Source organism: Dendrobates tinctorius, unplaced genomic scaffold (genome assembly GCF_039654945.1).
Source record: "Dendrobates tinctorius isolate UK_male_01 unplaced genomic scaffold, ASM3965494v1 ptg000134l, whole genome shotgun sequence".
Classification (NCBI taxonomy): domain Eukaryota; kingdom Metazoa; phylum Chordata; class Amphibia; order Anura; family Dendrobatidae; genus Dendrobates; species Dendrobates tinctorius.
In genome coordinates, this window is record NW_027361802.1 from 13,271,856 (window position 1) to 13,286,299 (window position 14,444).

Consider the following 14,444-nt stretch of genomic DNA (forward strand, 5'->3'; position numbering starts at 1 on the left):
GCCCCCCTTGGTTATACACAAGTCAATTATCCCAGAGGGCTGATGGGGGGAGAGGGAGCGCAGAGCAGCGGGTAACAGGAGGCAGGAGCCGGCTGCTGCGGCTGTAACTGTGCCCGCTGCTAAAGAGAAATGAATATTAATTTCTCTTATAGCACGCACAGTGACACCCTCAGCTGCCGACTTCCAGAAGACAGCCCACTCACCTTCCTGCGTGCCCTCGCTGCATCTCGTTGGTTCCGGTGCCAGCAGCATTTCCGGCCGAGCGAATATGAATATGCACGCCTCTCCACTCCCATAGGTGTAGAGTGAATATTCATTACCTTAATGAGCGGGGCCACGTGATTGCTCAGCAGGAAGAGCTGCTGGCACCGGAACAAGAATTAGTTGTCTCGGCTTATACTCGAGTATATACGGTAAGTAGGTTGGGTTACTTGGGTTTTCTCTTTGCATATTTTGAGTGCTTTTTTGCATGCATTTTTATTGGGTTTTTAGTGCTGCTGTTTTTGTCTCTTGAGCTTTTGGTGTGTTTTTGACACTGCACATTTTCATCTTACAATTCTAGCCAAGAGAAATTGACATGTTGAGGATATCACACATGCACCTCAGGCTAGTGCACAGTGGGTATGATATTTCTATAAATCCCATCCACTTTGCTGGAACTGTAAGACACAGCATTTTTGACAAAGCAAAATCCTCAGCGTCAAAAACTCATCAAAAGCTCATCGTGGGTTCACAGACATAAAAGAATTTGTATGTGTTCAGAATTACGCAACTAAATGAAAAACGTAAATTTTACATCTCAGTTGATTATTTTCATCTGTTACAGTGAGAATAAATGCCAAACAACTCAATGAACCAATAAAAATATCGGTGAACAATGTAGCCCCCTTGTTTTTTTAATAATAATTTTATTTCTATAGCGCCAACATATTCGCCGCAGCACTTTACATTTTAGAGGGGACTTGTACAAACAATAAAAGATATTACAGAATAACAATAATCACATAAACAACAGATACCAAGAGGAGTGAGGGCCCTGCTCGCAAGCTTACAATATATGAGGAAATAGGGAAGACACAAAAGGTGGGTGGTAACAATTGCTTTCATTGTTCTCACCAGCCATAATATAAAAAATCAGGTGTTCATGTAATGCTGCATGAACTAGAATATGTAAAAGTACAGACACAGAGGGCTACTAAATGCATAAAGCGTGTGAGAATATGATATGATGAACCTGTTTATGATGAAAATTTTTAATGGGCAACACAGGGATCGTTAAATGTGTTGAGGTAGTAGGCCAGTCTGAAGAAATACATTTTTAGGGCACAATTAAAACTGTGGTATTGGGGATTAATCGAATTATCCTGGGTAGTGCATTCCAAAGAATTGTTGCAGCACATGAGAAGTCTTGGAGACGGGTATGGGAGGTTCTGATTATTGAGGATGTTAACCTCAGGTGATTAGCAGAACGGAGGGCACGGGTCGGGTGGTAGACTATGACGATAGAGGAGATGTAGGGTGGTGCTGATCCATGGAGTGCTTTGTGGGTAAGAGTGATACTTTTATATTGAATTCTGGAGTGGATGGGTAACCAGTACAAGGACTGGCACAAGGCAGAGGCATCGGTGTAACGGTAGGTGAGGAATACAATCCTAGCTGCAGCATTCAAGACAGGTTGGAGAGGGGAGAGTTACTTTAAGAGGGAGACCGATTAATAGAGAGTTACAATAGTCCAGATGAGAATGAATAAGAGAAACAGTAAGAGTTTTTGCAGAGTCCAAAGTAAGAAAAAGTCGAATTCTAGAAATATTTTTGAGGTTCAGATAACAAGAGCAAGCCAGTTATCGGATGTAGGGAGTGAATGAAAGCTCTGAATCACGTATGACCCCAAGACAGCAGGCATGTTGCTGGGGAGTAATGGTAAAACCACACCCGAAAATGGCAATGTCGGGCATAGGTAGGTTTATCAGAGGGAGGAAACACAAAGAGTTCAGTTTTTGACAGGTTCAGTTTTAGATAGAGGGAGGACATGATGTTGGAGACAACAATAAGACAATCACTAGCGTTTTGTAATAATGCAGGTGTGATATCAACAGTGGAGGTGTATGGGTGTCATAAGCATAGAGATGATACTGGATACCAAATCTACTGATTGTTTGTCCAATAGGGGCAGTATACAAGGAGAAGGAGGTGGCTAGGACTGTTCCTTGAGGAACCCCAACAGTAAGGGGAAGATGAGAGGAGGAGGAGCCAGCAAAAGATACAGTGAAGGAGTGGTCAGAGAGATAGGAGGAAAACCAGGAGATAACGGTGTCCTTGATGCCGATGGAGCGGAGCATAGTGAGGAGGAGCTGATGATCCACAGTGTTGAATGCTGCAGAGAGATCCAGGAGAATTAGCATGGAGTAGTGACCATTAGATTTAGCTGTTAGTAAATCATTAGAGACTTTAGGGAGGGTAGTTTCAGTAGAGTGTAAAGAGCGGAAACCGGATTAAAGAGGGTCAAGAAGAGAGTTATCTGAGAGCAGATTAGAGTGGACCAAGCGTTCCATGAGTTTAGATATGAAGGGAAGATTAGAGACATGTCTATAGTTCGCAGCACAGTTTTGTTCAAGGTTCTGGTTTTTTAAGTAATGGATGTATAATGGCATGCTTAAATGAGGAGGGAAACATACCGGAAGAGAGAGAGAGGTTTAATATTTTTGTTAGGTGAGTGGTTACAGCAGGGGAAAGGGACTGGAGGAGATGTGATGGAATAGGGTCACTGGTGCAATTAATAGGGTGTGAAGATGCAAGGAACCTGATCACTTCTTCTTCTGTGACTGTTTCAAAGTCAGAGAGTGAGCTTGATGCAGTGGGGGAAGGAGGACAGTGACACAGGTGTCCTAAGGTGAGCTCAGTATGGCCAGAAACCTCCCATGGAGCAGAAGGGCATGAAGGGATTGGGAGAAAATTTCCTGTCAGTTTTTTAATCTGTTGATCAACTTTTTGGGCAGCACCAACTACAGCCTCCCAGACAATGTTCAGAGAGGCGTACTGTTTTACTTCAAAATTAATCTCTTGTTTAAAGGGGTTGTCCACAACTCCAACAATCCCTTCTCAATTTGTATGTTTGCCCTCAGTAAAATATCAACAGTTGTACACACTTCTGGTGCCAGTGTCATTTCAGTGGTTCCTTCCGAAGCTGCTGTTCTCTCACGTTCTCGCTATGTGATATGTCTGAAGGCAGAGAGAGTGAAGTAGCCTCTGATTTGCTGCAGACATCGCGTGACGTAACAATATCATGCGTGCCTTGGGTGAGGTAGTGCCAACACCACAGGAACTGCGCACCAAAGGTGAGTATAAGTGATGTTATTTTACTTGGGGCAAACAACACTTTGAGACAGTTTTGAAAAGATGCATTCAGATGCAAGAATTCTGGCGCATAGCTCCTTTCCTGACCCCTCTGCCGCTGCCGCCCAGTACCCGCAGGTGTACTAGAGGTGGCAGCTGCAGAAGGGTGGGGTAAAGGGAAAGCGATCTGCTCACCAGCAGATTCATGGAATGGAGTTGGCCATGATGCTCCAGCGCTGGTGGATGGGATGGAGGGATCACTTGTGAGGGCAGGCTGTGAAGGTGCAGATGGGCGAGGGCAGTCGAAGTGTCCCTCGGTGGCGGTCTTGTGAAAGATTGCCCAAGAAGGGTCCAACTGTGCAGGCTCCCGAGTGCTGCTCACGGTGCTGATGAAGAAAGAGAGAAAAAACAAAATTAATATATTGCTATTGCATGTCCCTGGCTGGAAAAAAAAATTAGTTATACATGTTACATTTTTTTTTACAAGGGGTTTTTAATATTTACCTTCTGGTCACCATTGTTGTCCGGAGGAACGACAGGGCGTGCGCATACTTGTACTTGCTCCTGAGTCCTACAGAGCCACTCGGGGCCTGCATTTCTTTGTTGAACTCCTTCTTGAAGCGATCCCTGATAGACCGCCATCGCTTCACAATTCTCTCCCCTGAAAAGAGAAAGCACAAATTGGTTATTATACAACATCAGGGTTTCCCAAATTCAACTCCTCAAGTCCCCCACGGGTCATGTTTACAGGATTCCAATAGTGTTGCACAGTTGATATAATCACAGATGCCTTGATGACACTTCCACCATCTGCGCAATACAAATGAAATACTGAAAACAGAACCCAAATAGGGTCCACGAGGACTGAAGTTTGGGAAACACTGGTTTACATGCAGCCACATTATGGAAATGTGTATACTTACGGTTTTGAATCTTGGCCCGAGCATTGAGGTCCTCCCAGTTGGCCACAAGTTGGGCACAGATTTCCTCCCACATCTTCCGTGTCACTATGAGATCGGCATGTCGGCGGTCCCTCATGTTCCACAGCGGCTCCCTTTCTTGGACCAGATCAATGAGGAGGTCAATGTCCAGCCCCCCCTCCTCACCGTCCGAGTCAGGAGCAAGCTGCGAATCCTGTTAAAGGGAAAAAAAAAATGTTACCTTCAAAACTAGACAAAAAAAACCCTTCAAAAAACATTCTACCAAAAAGACAAAAAAATTTTTTTTTACAAATAAGTATCAAAAAAAGGGTGCAAAATTAAATAAAAAAAAAAATAGAAAAAAGGCCAATAAAATTTGTAACAAATCATTTGGAAAAAAAAAAGCCCCCCCCCCCAAAAAAAAAAAAAATTTTTTAAAAATGCCAAAACTATTTAAACCAAAAATTTTGAATAAATTGAAAAAAAAAAAGGGGGGAAATAATAAGGCAAAATTTTTTTTAGAAATAATTAAAATAAAGATGAAGAAAAAAAAAAAGGTACTTACACGAGGACGACCGCCGTGTTGCACATGCTGACTGCCCTGGGAGGCACTTGGAGGACCTCTTGAATGGCCAAAAGATTCCGAAGACTATAATAAAAAACATAAAACAAAATACATTTGTGCTTGGATGTAGGCATATGTGCTGTGTGCTGTGTGATATCTGCAGTCATCTATTTTTATTTGTTGTCTGCAGTGTGGTGTCTGTACTAGTTTTATATGTTTTGAGTGTACTGTGATGTTGTGTTTCTGTGATGTATGCAAGAAACTTACGAATTGCGAACCCACTCCAGGTATCCTCCACCCCTTCTTTCTTCTTCTGGGAGCACCTCTTCAGCCACCTCTTCATCTTCAAAATCCTTTCAAGAAAAAAATTAAAAAAAATTAAAAAATATATCAATCTATATAAATATATATATATTCATCTTATCATGTCAGGTCTGTCTGTCACAAAAATCACACGTAGGTGCTTGGTTGGGTTCCGCTAGGGCGCGACAAATCAGTGGCAGACGCAGTCCGGAGTTCTAAAGACGCACGCCACCACTAACGTCGGTTGATCAGCGGCGCTAGAAAAACATACAATAACAAAACAAAAAAGGAATATAGTCACCATCCAACAGCCCCCAGACTCTGTCCCTACTCTCACCACGCGCCCAGCATCTTACGGTCACAGTATATGCTTTGCTCAAAACGCTGATGATGTCACTCTCGCCCAACGTCATGAGCAGTCTTTGGCGCAAAGCATTACTTGGAACAGAAGATGCAAGGAGTGTGTAGAGAACAGAAAGAGTCCGGAGGCCATCAGATAGTGAGTATAAAATTTTTAAAAAAATGTTTAGATCCTATCTTTAACTATTGAAGCTGAATCTACTTTACCAAAAAATATAAAAAAAATTATAACATTTTTTACCTGTAAGCGCTGTCGATGCAAGGGAGGGCTCCCAGAAGAAGAAATTTTCACTACTGCTGGCGGCGTGTGATGATGGTGGCCAGCGTCTGATGCTGGTGGCGTCTGCTGCTGTGCAGTGTCTGGTGCTGGGAGCGTCTCGTGCTGCTGCCCGGCGTCTGCTGCTGGCGGCATTGACTGATGCTGGGCGGCGTGTTCTTCAGCTGCGCGGCGTCTGCTACAGGCAGCATGCACTTGAGCTGCGCGGCGTCTGCTGCTGGCGGCATGCACTTGAGCTACGCGGCGTCTGCTGCTGGCAGCGTTAGATCCTGCTGCCGTCTACAACTGTTGCTGGCAGCATCTGCTGCTGCTTGCGGCCTCCGCTGCTGGCTGGCTGATGCCTTGATGGCCTTTGGGATGCTTCCTTGGCAGGCTCCATGGTACTGGCTGAGGGTGAGGGCCCCACTGACATAATTTATGTTTCCTGGGGGTTGGGCAACTTCTGAGCATGCTCAGACGTAAAAACCGGATCCGGCCACCGGATCCTTCTTTTGCCGGATCCGGCGCATAGCGGCGTCCATAGACTTCAATTGTAGCAAAAAAACGGAATCGCCAGATCCGGCGTTTCCGGCTTTTTTGCTGGAGACAAAAAACGTTACTGTTGCCGTTTTTTCCAGACGCCGGAATGGAACGTTTCGCCGGTTCCGGCAAAAACCGGACAAAACGCAAGGCCATGCGGCACGATCCGGCGCTAATACAAGTCAAGGGTAAAAAACGGATCCGGCTTCAGATTTAGCCGGATCCGTTTTTTGAAGAAAAAAAAAGCTGGATCGCGCCTGACGGGAAAAAACTGATGTGTGAAAGTACCCTTAGCTGCTATGTGCTTCCAGTTGTACAACCAGCTTTCTCCAGGAATTCCAGAAATCTCCACTAGATGGTGGTGTAATGCTTATTATTTTATATACCGAAATATTATTTAAGGAATCCAAACCAAACAAGGAAGCTTAGGCCAAAGGAGTAAAAATAAATTGTCTTTATTAACTCAATAAATCTAAAATAGTGCAGTAAAAAATAGAGATACAGATACAAAGAGATACTGCCTACCAGAGTAGTACACAAATGCCTAGTACAAATTAATATCTTCATGCAATAAGGTTAAATACCACAGATTGTCAAAGGAGTAATCAAAATTACGCGACCCTATTTACAGGGTTCAAAAACAGCCACCGAGTAAAACTATTTCAAGAAAATGTTGTCCTAAATCCATGTGGCTGAGTATATAGAGATATACATAGATAATCAAAATCTGCCTGACAGTATGAAAAAAATAAGTAATTCAAGTAACACAATAAACTCTACTTGCTATAGATATATAAGCTATAGATAGGAGCTACTAAAAATGTAAATGAATAAATGCATCGCAATACATAGGCTGCATAAAATGCAAAGTGCTGGACAACAGAGTGTCACAAACGACTACATAAATATTAACAGCTACTAGATATGCATCTACACGTATATATAACATTGCACAAATGAAAAAGTAAGAGTGCTTAGTGCTAGCAGATGGAGTGTCGTAAGAAGACTACACCAATACCATCAGTGACCATTTACATATAGTCTTGCAACACAAGTATCTCATATACAGGTATAAATAGCAGCATCAATATCACAGCAGGTTGGAGCAGCAGAGGAATAGATAAATGATAAAGCAAGGGTGTACGACCTGGTAGGGCAGTACAGATCCCTGACGAGCGTTTCGCATGTAGCTTCTTCCTGGGGGGGTTCCTGTATGTTTAGATACACGAATGATGCTTTTATAGTCTCATTAAACAGTGGTGGCAGCGGTTTAAACTTGGCGCTTCCACCGACAAGACGGGCATGACGTCACCGCCGGTCGGCGTCACGTATCGATGATCCACATTTACATCCAGCGCGTCAGGATAAGGGGGTGGAGTCACCGGCAACTCAGACGCTTCTCCACGGAGACACATACCTGGAAATCAGGGGAAGCGCACACCGCGGGTGAGTGCAGGGGCCGGCAAGCATGTGATTCCCAAATAGGAGTGCACCATATGTGATACAAACCTATCAAGCACTATAGGTGCGTGGTAAAGTCAGGAATGTCCAAAACCTATATGTGTATAGAGTGTTGCTCAGGGAGGTAAGAGCAATAAGAATAAGTATATGTAGCAAAGCCTAAATCAAAAGAAATATAGTGCACTACAAAGTAAGAAGTCAGAAATCTAGCCAAAAAAAAAATGGATTGACCAAAAACACTCAGTTATATCAAAATCAACTGTGCGCAAAAAAGTGCTATATACATAAATGCCTAAACAAAAAAAAAGGGCCACACAGGCGTTATAAAGCACTCATAATTATAGGGATATAATATTATGAATATTGGCATTATTCATATAGTGGTGGCATAAGCCACACACACTTATGAGGCGCATAATAAAAATAAAAAGGGCACACATTTATGAGAAACAAAGTAATGGTGAGCGTGCCCACATCTGTAAGGCGCATAGTGGTAGTGTAACGCACAACTGCTTATGAGGCGCTATCTGATGGCATAAATACCATCGTCCTAATGAAATACATATCAGTGTTGTGGGCTATCCATACTCTGAAGACGCATAATAAAAATATAAAGCACACATTAATGGAGAGCGAAGTATCAGTAAACGTGCCCACATCTATGAAGTGCCTAGTGGTATGTCTCTTCTTAGTCAGCTGCTATGAGCTTCTAGTTGTACATCCAGCTTTCTCCAAGAATTCCAGAAACTTCCACTAGATGGTGGTGTAATGGCTATAATTTTATATACCGGTATATTATTTATTAAGAAAATGTCCTCCCATTATGTCAGGAGGTGGGTAATTAATTCTCTCAAAGGGCCAAATGAGCCGAACTAACCAGCTGAACTTAATTCTGCTCATTGTTATTGTTTTATATTACATTAAAATTGACTGCTAATACAAAGGACTTATTGTAACACGTAGCAGCTAATTAAAACCATATAAAGTACTGCATTTTATAAAGTTTATAAATCATACTATGGTCGTTATTCACCTCTTGTACCTTTATAAACTTATCCCAGCACAATATGATGTCCCAACAGTCCCCACACACAGTATGAGGTCCCCACACAGCCGCTCAAACAGTATGATGCCCCCTCACACAGTATGTCACTACAGAGCACTCCATGCAGTACGATGTCCCCACTCAGCCCCCCTACATAGTATAATGTATTACAAAAACCCCTACATAGTGTGCTGTCCCAACAAAATCAATCACACATTATATCACCACAGAGCCCTCCCTAGGCAGTATCATGTCCCCACATAGACCCCTTACACTGTATGATGTCACCCACAGTCCCCCTACACAGTATAATATTTCCATACAGCCCCCTTACATGTTATTATATCCCCACAAAGCCTCCAACACAGTATAATGTCCCCAAACTGTCCCCTTACATAGTACTGTATCCCAACACAGACCCCGACACAGAACGATGTCCCCACACAGCCCCCTTGCACAGTATTATCTGTTACGACTGAAAGGGGAAAGAAGTGTGAATGCCTGCCCAAATGCGATCCCATGGCCATTAATAAAAAAAAAGAAAGGTATCCAGCAACAGATCCATCGGTGAAACATTATTTAAAAACAAAAATCTTTAATATATAACATGGTTAAAATTATGGTATAAAACCATTAGTTTAGAAAAAAGGCAAGTAACCCAGGAAACTCATGGCCTTAGGCGATGTGCACATGGTGCGGATTCTGCTGCGGATCCACAGCGTTTCTGGCCCTGCGAGTCCGCAGCAGTTTCTGCTGCGTTGTACAGTACCATTGTTTCCAATGGTAAAACCAAAACCGCTGTGTACATGCTGCAAATTTTTCCACGCAGATTTGCTGCGGGTTACAATCCGCAGCATGTCAATTGTTTGTGCGGAATCCGCTGCGGCTTCACATCTCCTCCATTGTAGAGGTGTGAAACCGCAGCCTAAATCGCAGGTCTTTTTGACCTGCGGTTTTTCCAAAATCCGCGCAGAAAAATCCGCACCACCGAAAACTACGTGTGCACATAGCCTTACGCATTTCAAACCGATTGGTTCTTAATCATAGAGCAGAGTGTTCCCATACTCAAAGTATCCCTAAAGTAAATAAATAAGCTCCTATTAATAGTATTATTGTCATGATCCAAGGTGGATCTGACAAGTAAATGGACAAAGTGAACTTTTTTTCCTTTGGCTTGGTGCCAAAGTGGTGTGATTGCCCCGGGTGGCCATTAGAATTATTATACGTGGTGTCATTTGTTCTAAGTTGCCCCGGTGGTGGTGAGTGGTATTACACTTTAGTTTTAATGTGCGTGTATTACAAATCAGGTGTGAGGCTCTATAAAAGAGTTTCAGGTGTGTTTGATGATCGTTGGTGATATTGATAGTTCGTCATTTGGGAAGCAAGCCTGGGTGATGAAGGAGCTGAATGAGAGTCCTGGGCAGCCCAGCCAGAGGGGTTGAGTCAGCTATGGTGTCTGCAGCGAGTGCTGGCATGGATTGGTGGAGTTCAACGTTGGTGTCTGCAAGAAGGGCTGGCATGGCATGGTGGAGTCGCAGTTTATGGTGTCAGCAGGAAGTGCTTGCATGGCTTGGTGGAGTGGCGACTATGGTGAGAGTCGCACTCAGCCTGCTGGACTTGGTTGCTAAAAGCTGGACTCAAGCATGCTGGACTTATTGGCAGAAAAGTTGGACTCACGCATGCTGGACTTTTTGGCAGAGGCTGGACTCATCTTTGGGACTCTGTTTACTGGGCAGCTACAACTGGTGGTGGACTCTGCTCCAAGGCTTTAGGGTGATGGATCCGGTTATGGTGATGGATCCGGTTGGAGAAGATGCACGCAGGTGGTGGGCTCTGCTGCTAGGAGCGTACGCAACAGAGCAAAGCTAAGTGGTGTTTCCCCTGTATTGTCATCTTTCCTTGTGTGTGTTTAGTGCAGTGGTGGGATTAGTTTCCGCACTGACCAATTCCCTAGTGAGGGTTTAGGTGCAGGGCGAGTCAGGGTTTGAGGTACGCGTGTGTCGCCCGATGCGGAACCGGCATAGGGAACATTAGGAGTGCAGGGACACTGGCTCAGGGGAGTACAGGAGGTCTCCACGTCCCTATTCCCTATTGCAGGGCCCACCATTGTTATTGTTACCCAGGTTTCCCCTTTATTATTTAAATTCGCCTTACTGGAGGCGGGGTTTCCAGACTACTGTATATATAACGTGTATTACCTAAATTCTCCAGTTGGAGGCGGTGTATCCAGCTGCACGTCTTATTATTTAAATTCGCCCCACTGGAGGCGGTGTATCCAGGGTCAATTATGTTCCAATACAGACCCCTTACACAGTATGATATCGCCACACTATCCCCTACACAGTATAATGTTCCCATAAAGCCCCTTACATGTTATAATGTCCCCACAAAGCCTCCTAACACAGTGTAATGTCCTCAAACTGCCCTCTTACATAGTATTATATCCCCACACAGACCCTGACACAGAATGATGTCCCCACACAGCCCCCGTACACAGTATTATTTGTTATGAGTGAAAGGAGAAATAAGTGTGAACATATGCTTGAACGCGATCCGATGGTCTGCGTTCACTGGCACATGTGCGAAACACCGTATGCACAGCAAAGTAGCGACAACAACCAAGCACAATATGATATCTCAGCAGCAGCTCACACAGAGTATGACAACCCCCAGAGTCCTCCTGCACACAGTATGATAACTCCAGTGTACCCCATACAGTATAATGCCCTCGCAGCTCCACAAACACAGTATGATGCTCCCCATCAATCTCCCACACACACAGTATGATGCTCTCCACAGTGACCTAAGAATATCTTGTGACCTAAAGGTCCTTGCAGATCCATAAAGAAGGTGGCCGCATTTAGAGTTAATTTTTTTTACTTAAATATATGTATTTGGGATAAAAATCATTTTTTGCAGTTGGGTTTTATTAGAACTGTTGCAGTGTTTTGATTTTACAGGCTTTTTTGTTTCCCTGCACTTTTAACATTAATATAGTAGGTGGCCATAAATCAGCTAAAAGGAGCTAAAAAAAAGGAAGGAACGGAGATTTAATGAGCATCCTCCATATAGCATAATGAATCCCAAAGTCCTCCATATAGTATAATGAATCCCATAGTCCTCAATATAATATGCTGCACAGCCCATAGTCATCCAGGTAGTATAATGCACAGCCCATATTCATCCATGTTAGTATAATATGTAAGGATAGTGGTGGAACCACTGTGCCGTGATCCAAGTAGATCCTTGAGGGGCATGACTACACAAACACCTGACATTTTTCCAGAACCCTGATGGTGGGGTTAGACTTGGTTCCAGATGGATGCCAGGTGCTATTCCAGGACAGACCTATGATGCATGGCGGCTGACCCCCAAAGGGGAACTTAGATGGAATGGCCAAGACTAATGGACTTGGCAAGTACAGGCAGGAATACTGGGAGACACGGCTGATGTACACAGGTACAGCTGTTATACAGACTGGCACAGCACATGTGTGATGGTCAACGTGTGACTGGACACACCGCCTCCAGCAGGGCGAATTTCTATGGCACACGTGGCCCTGGATACACCGCCTCCAGCAGGGCGAATTTAAATAATATAACGTGCAGCCGGATACACCGCCTCCAGCAGGCGAATTTCAGAATTACACGTATAACTGGATACACCGCCTCCAGCAGGGAAACACCAGGGAAAGTTACAAAACAGGGGTAACACCACTTAGCTTTGCTCTGTTGCTCTTGCTCCCAGCAACAGAGTCCACCACCAGAATTCAGCTTCCACCAGAAGCTACTACACCAGAGTTCTGCCTGAGCTGCAAGGAACTCCTCTCAGAAGTTCCTTCCTCCACCAGACTTGGTTGGAAATGAGCAATATCACCAACCATGAGTGAGAGAACAAGACACACCTATATAGTTAAACCAGAGCAATCACACCTGTTAGTGATAATCACGTGCACTAAACTAAAGTAAGCAGAGTGCAATGACCCTACCGGTCACCGGGGCAAAACTAGAACTGAAATCACCACAGTGCAATGACCCTAATGGCCACCGGGGGCAAAACTACCTTAAAGCCAAAGGTTTGAAGGAAAAAAAAGGTTACTAGTGCATTTATCTGTCATACTCCAACCTGGATCATGACAACATGCAGACAGGTACGGCTGGTATACAGACTGGCACGGCAGGTGCAAGCAGGGATAGCTAGTATACACACTGGTAAGGAAGGTGCTTACAGGTGCAGCTGGTATACAGACAGGGATGGCTGTTGCAGGCAGGAATGACTGGTATACAGACTGACACAGCAGGTGCAGGCAGATACGGCTGGTTTACAGACTGGCACGGCAAGTCCAGGCAGGTACGGCAGGTATACAGACTGACACAGCTGGTGCAGGCAGGTACGGCTGGTATACAGACTGGCACTGCAGGTGCAGGCAGGAACAGCTGGTATACAGACTGGCAAGGCTGGTGCAGGCAGGTACAGCTGGTATTCAGCCTGGGGACACTTTAGGATGGCACGTGCTGTCCATTTAAACAGGTGGGAGGTTGCACACCCTAAGCACATTGCCTGGAGATTTGCGAGCCATGTGCATCCGGGGGGGAGAAACTGTAGGTTGGGTGTCGTGGTTGTGAGTGAGTCGACGTCCATTCCGGGGGGGGGGGGGGAGAAACGTTCAGGGACGCTGTCGCTACAGTATACACAGCCCATGTCCTTCATATCATATAATGCACAGCCCATGAATCTCCATATAGTATAATGTACAGCTCCACCATAAAGTATAATGCACAACCCATAGTCATCCATAATGTATAATGCAACCCCATAGTTAATCATAAAGTATAATGTACCCCAAAGTCATCTGTAAAGTATGATGCATCCCGTAATTATCCATGAACTGTAATGCACCCCATAGTCATCCATAAAGTATAATGCACCCCATAGTCATCTATAAAGTATTATGCACCCCCATAGTCATCTATAAAGTATAATGCACCCCCATAGTCATCCATAAAGTGTAATGCACCCCCATAGTTAACCATAAAGTATAATGCACCCCAAAGTCATCTGTAAAGTATAATGCATCCCCATAGTCATCCATAAAGTATAATGAATGCACACCCATAGCCATCCATAAAGTATAATGCACCCTAAAGTAAAGTATAATGCATCCCATAATCTTCAAGTACTATAATGCACCTCCATAGTCATCCATAAAGTATAGTGCACCTCATAGTCATCTATAAAGTTTAATGCACCCGAAAGTCATCCATAAGGTATAATGCACCCCATAGTTATCCATAAAGTATAATGCACACCATAGTCATCTGTGATAAAACACTCCGGGATCACCTTTGCTGGGGTCAAAGGCCACGTGGGTTTAGCATGAAACTCAGATGCACAGCCGGGATTTGGTCATAACTGACGCTGGGTCAGGTTTATTTCAGGAGAAAACAAAACATACAGGAAATAAAACATAAATCAAATCCTTGCCTGTCCGGCACTAACTAAACAGGGTCCGTACTAACTACCAACTGAAGGGCTTCTCTCAGCCAGCCAAACCAGAGTTACCGTAAGCACAGCTTTCACTCACAAGTGTCTCTCACACAGACATGCTCTCTGTGTTCCCCAGGCTGAGCAACTAACACACCCCCCTGGCATCCTTTTATA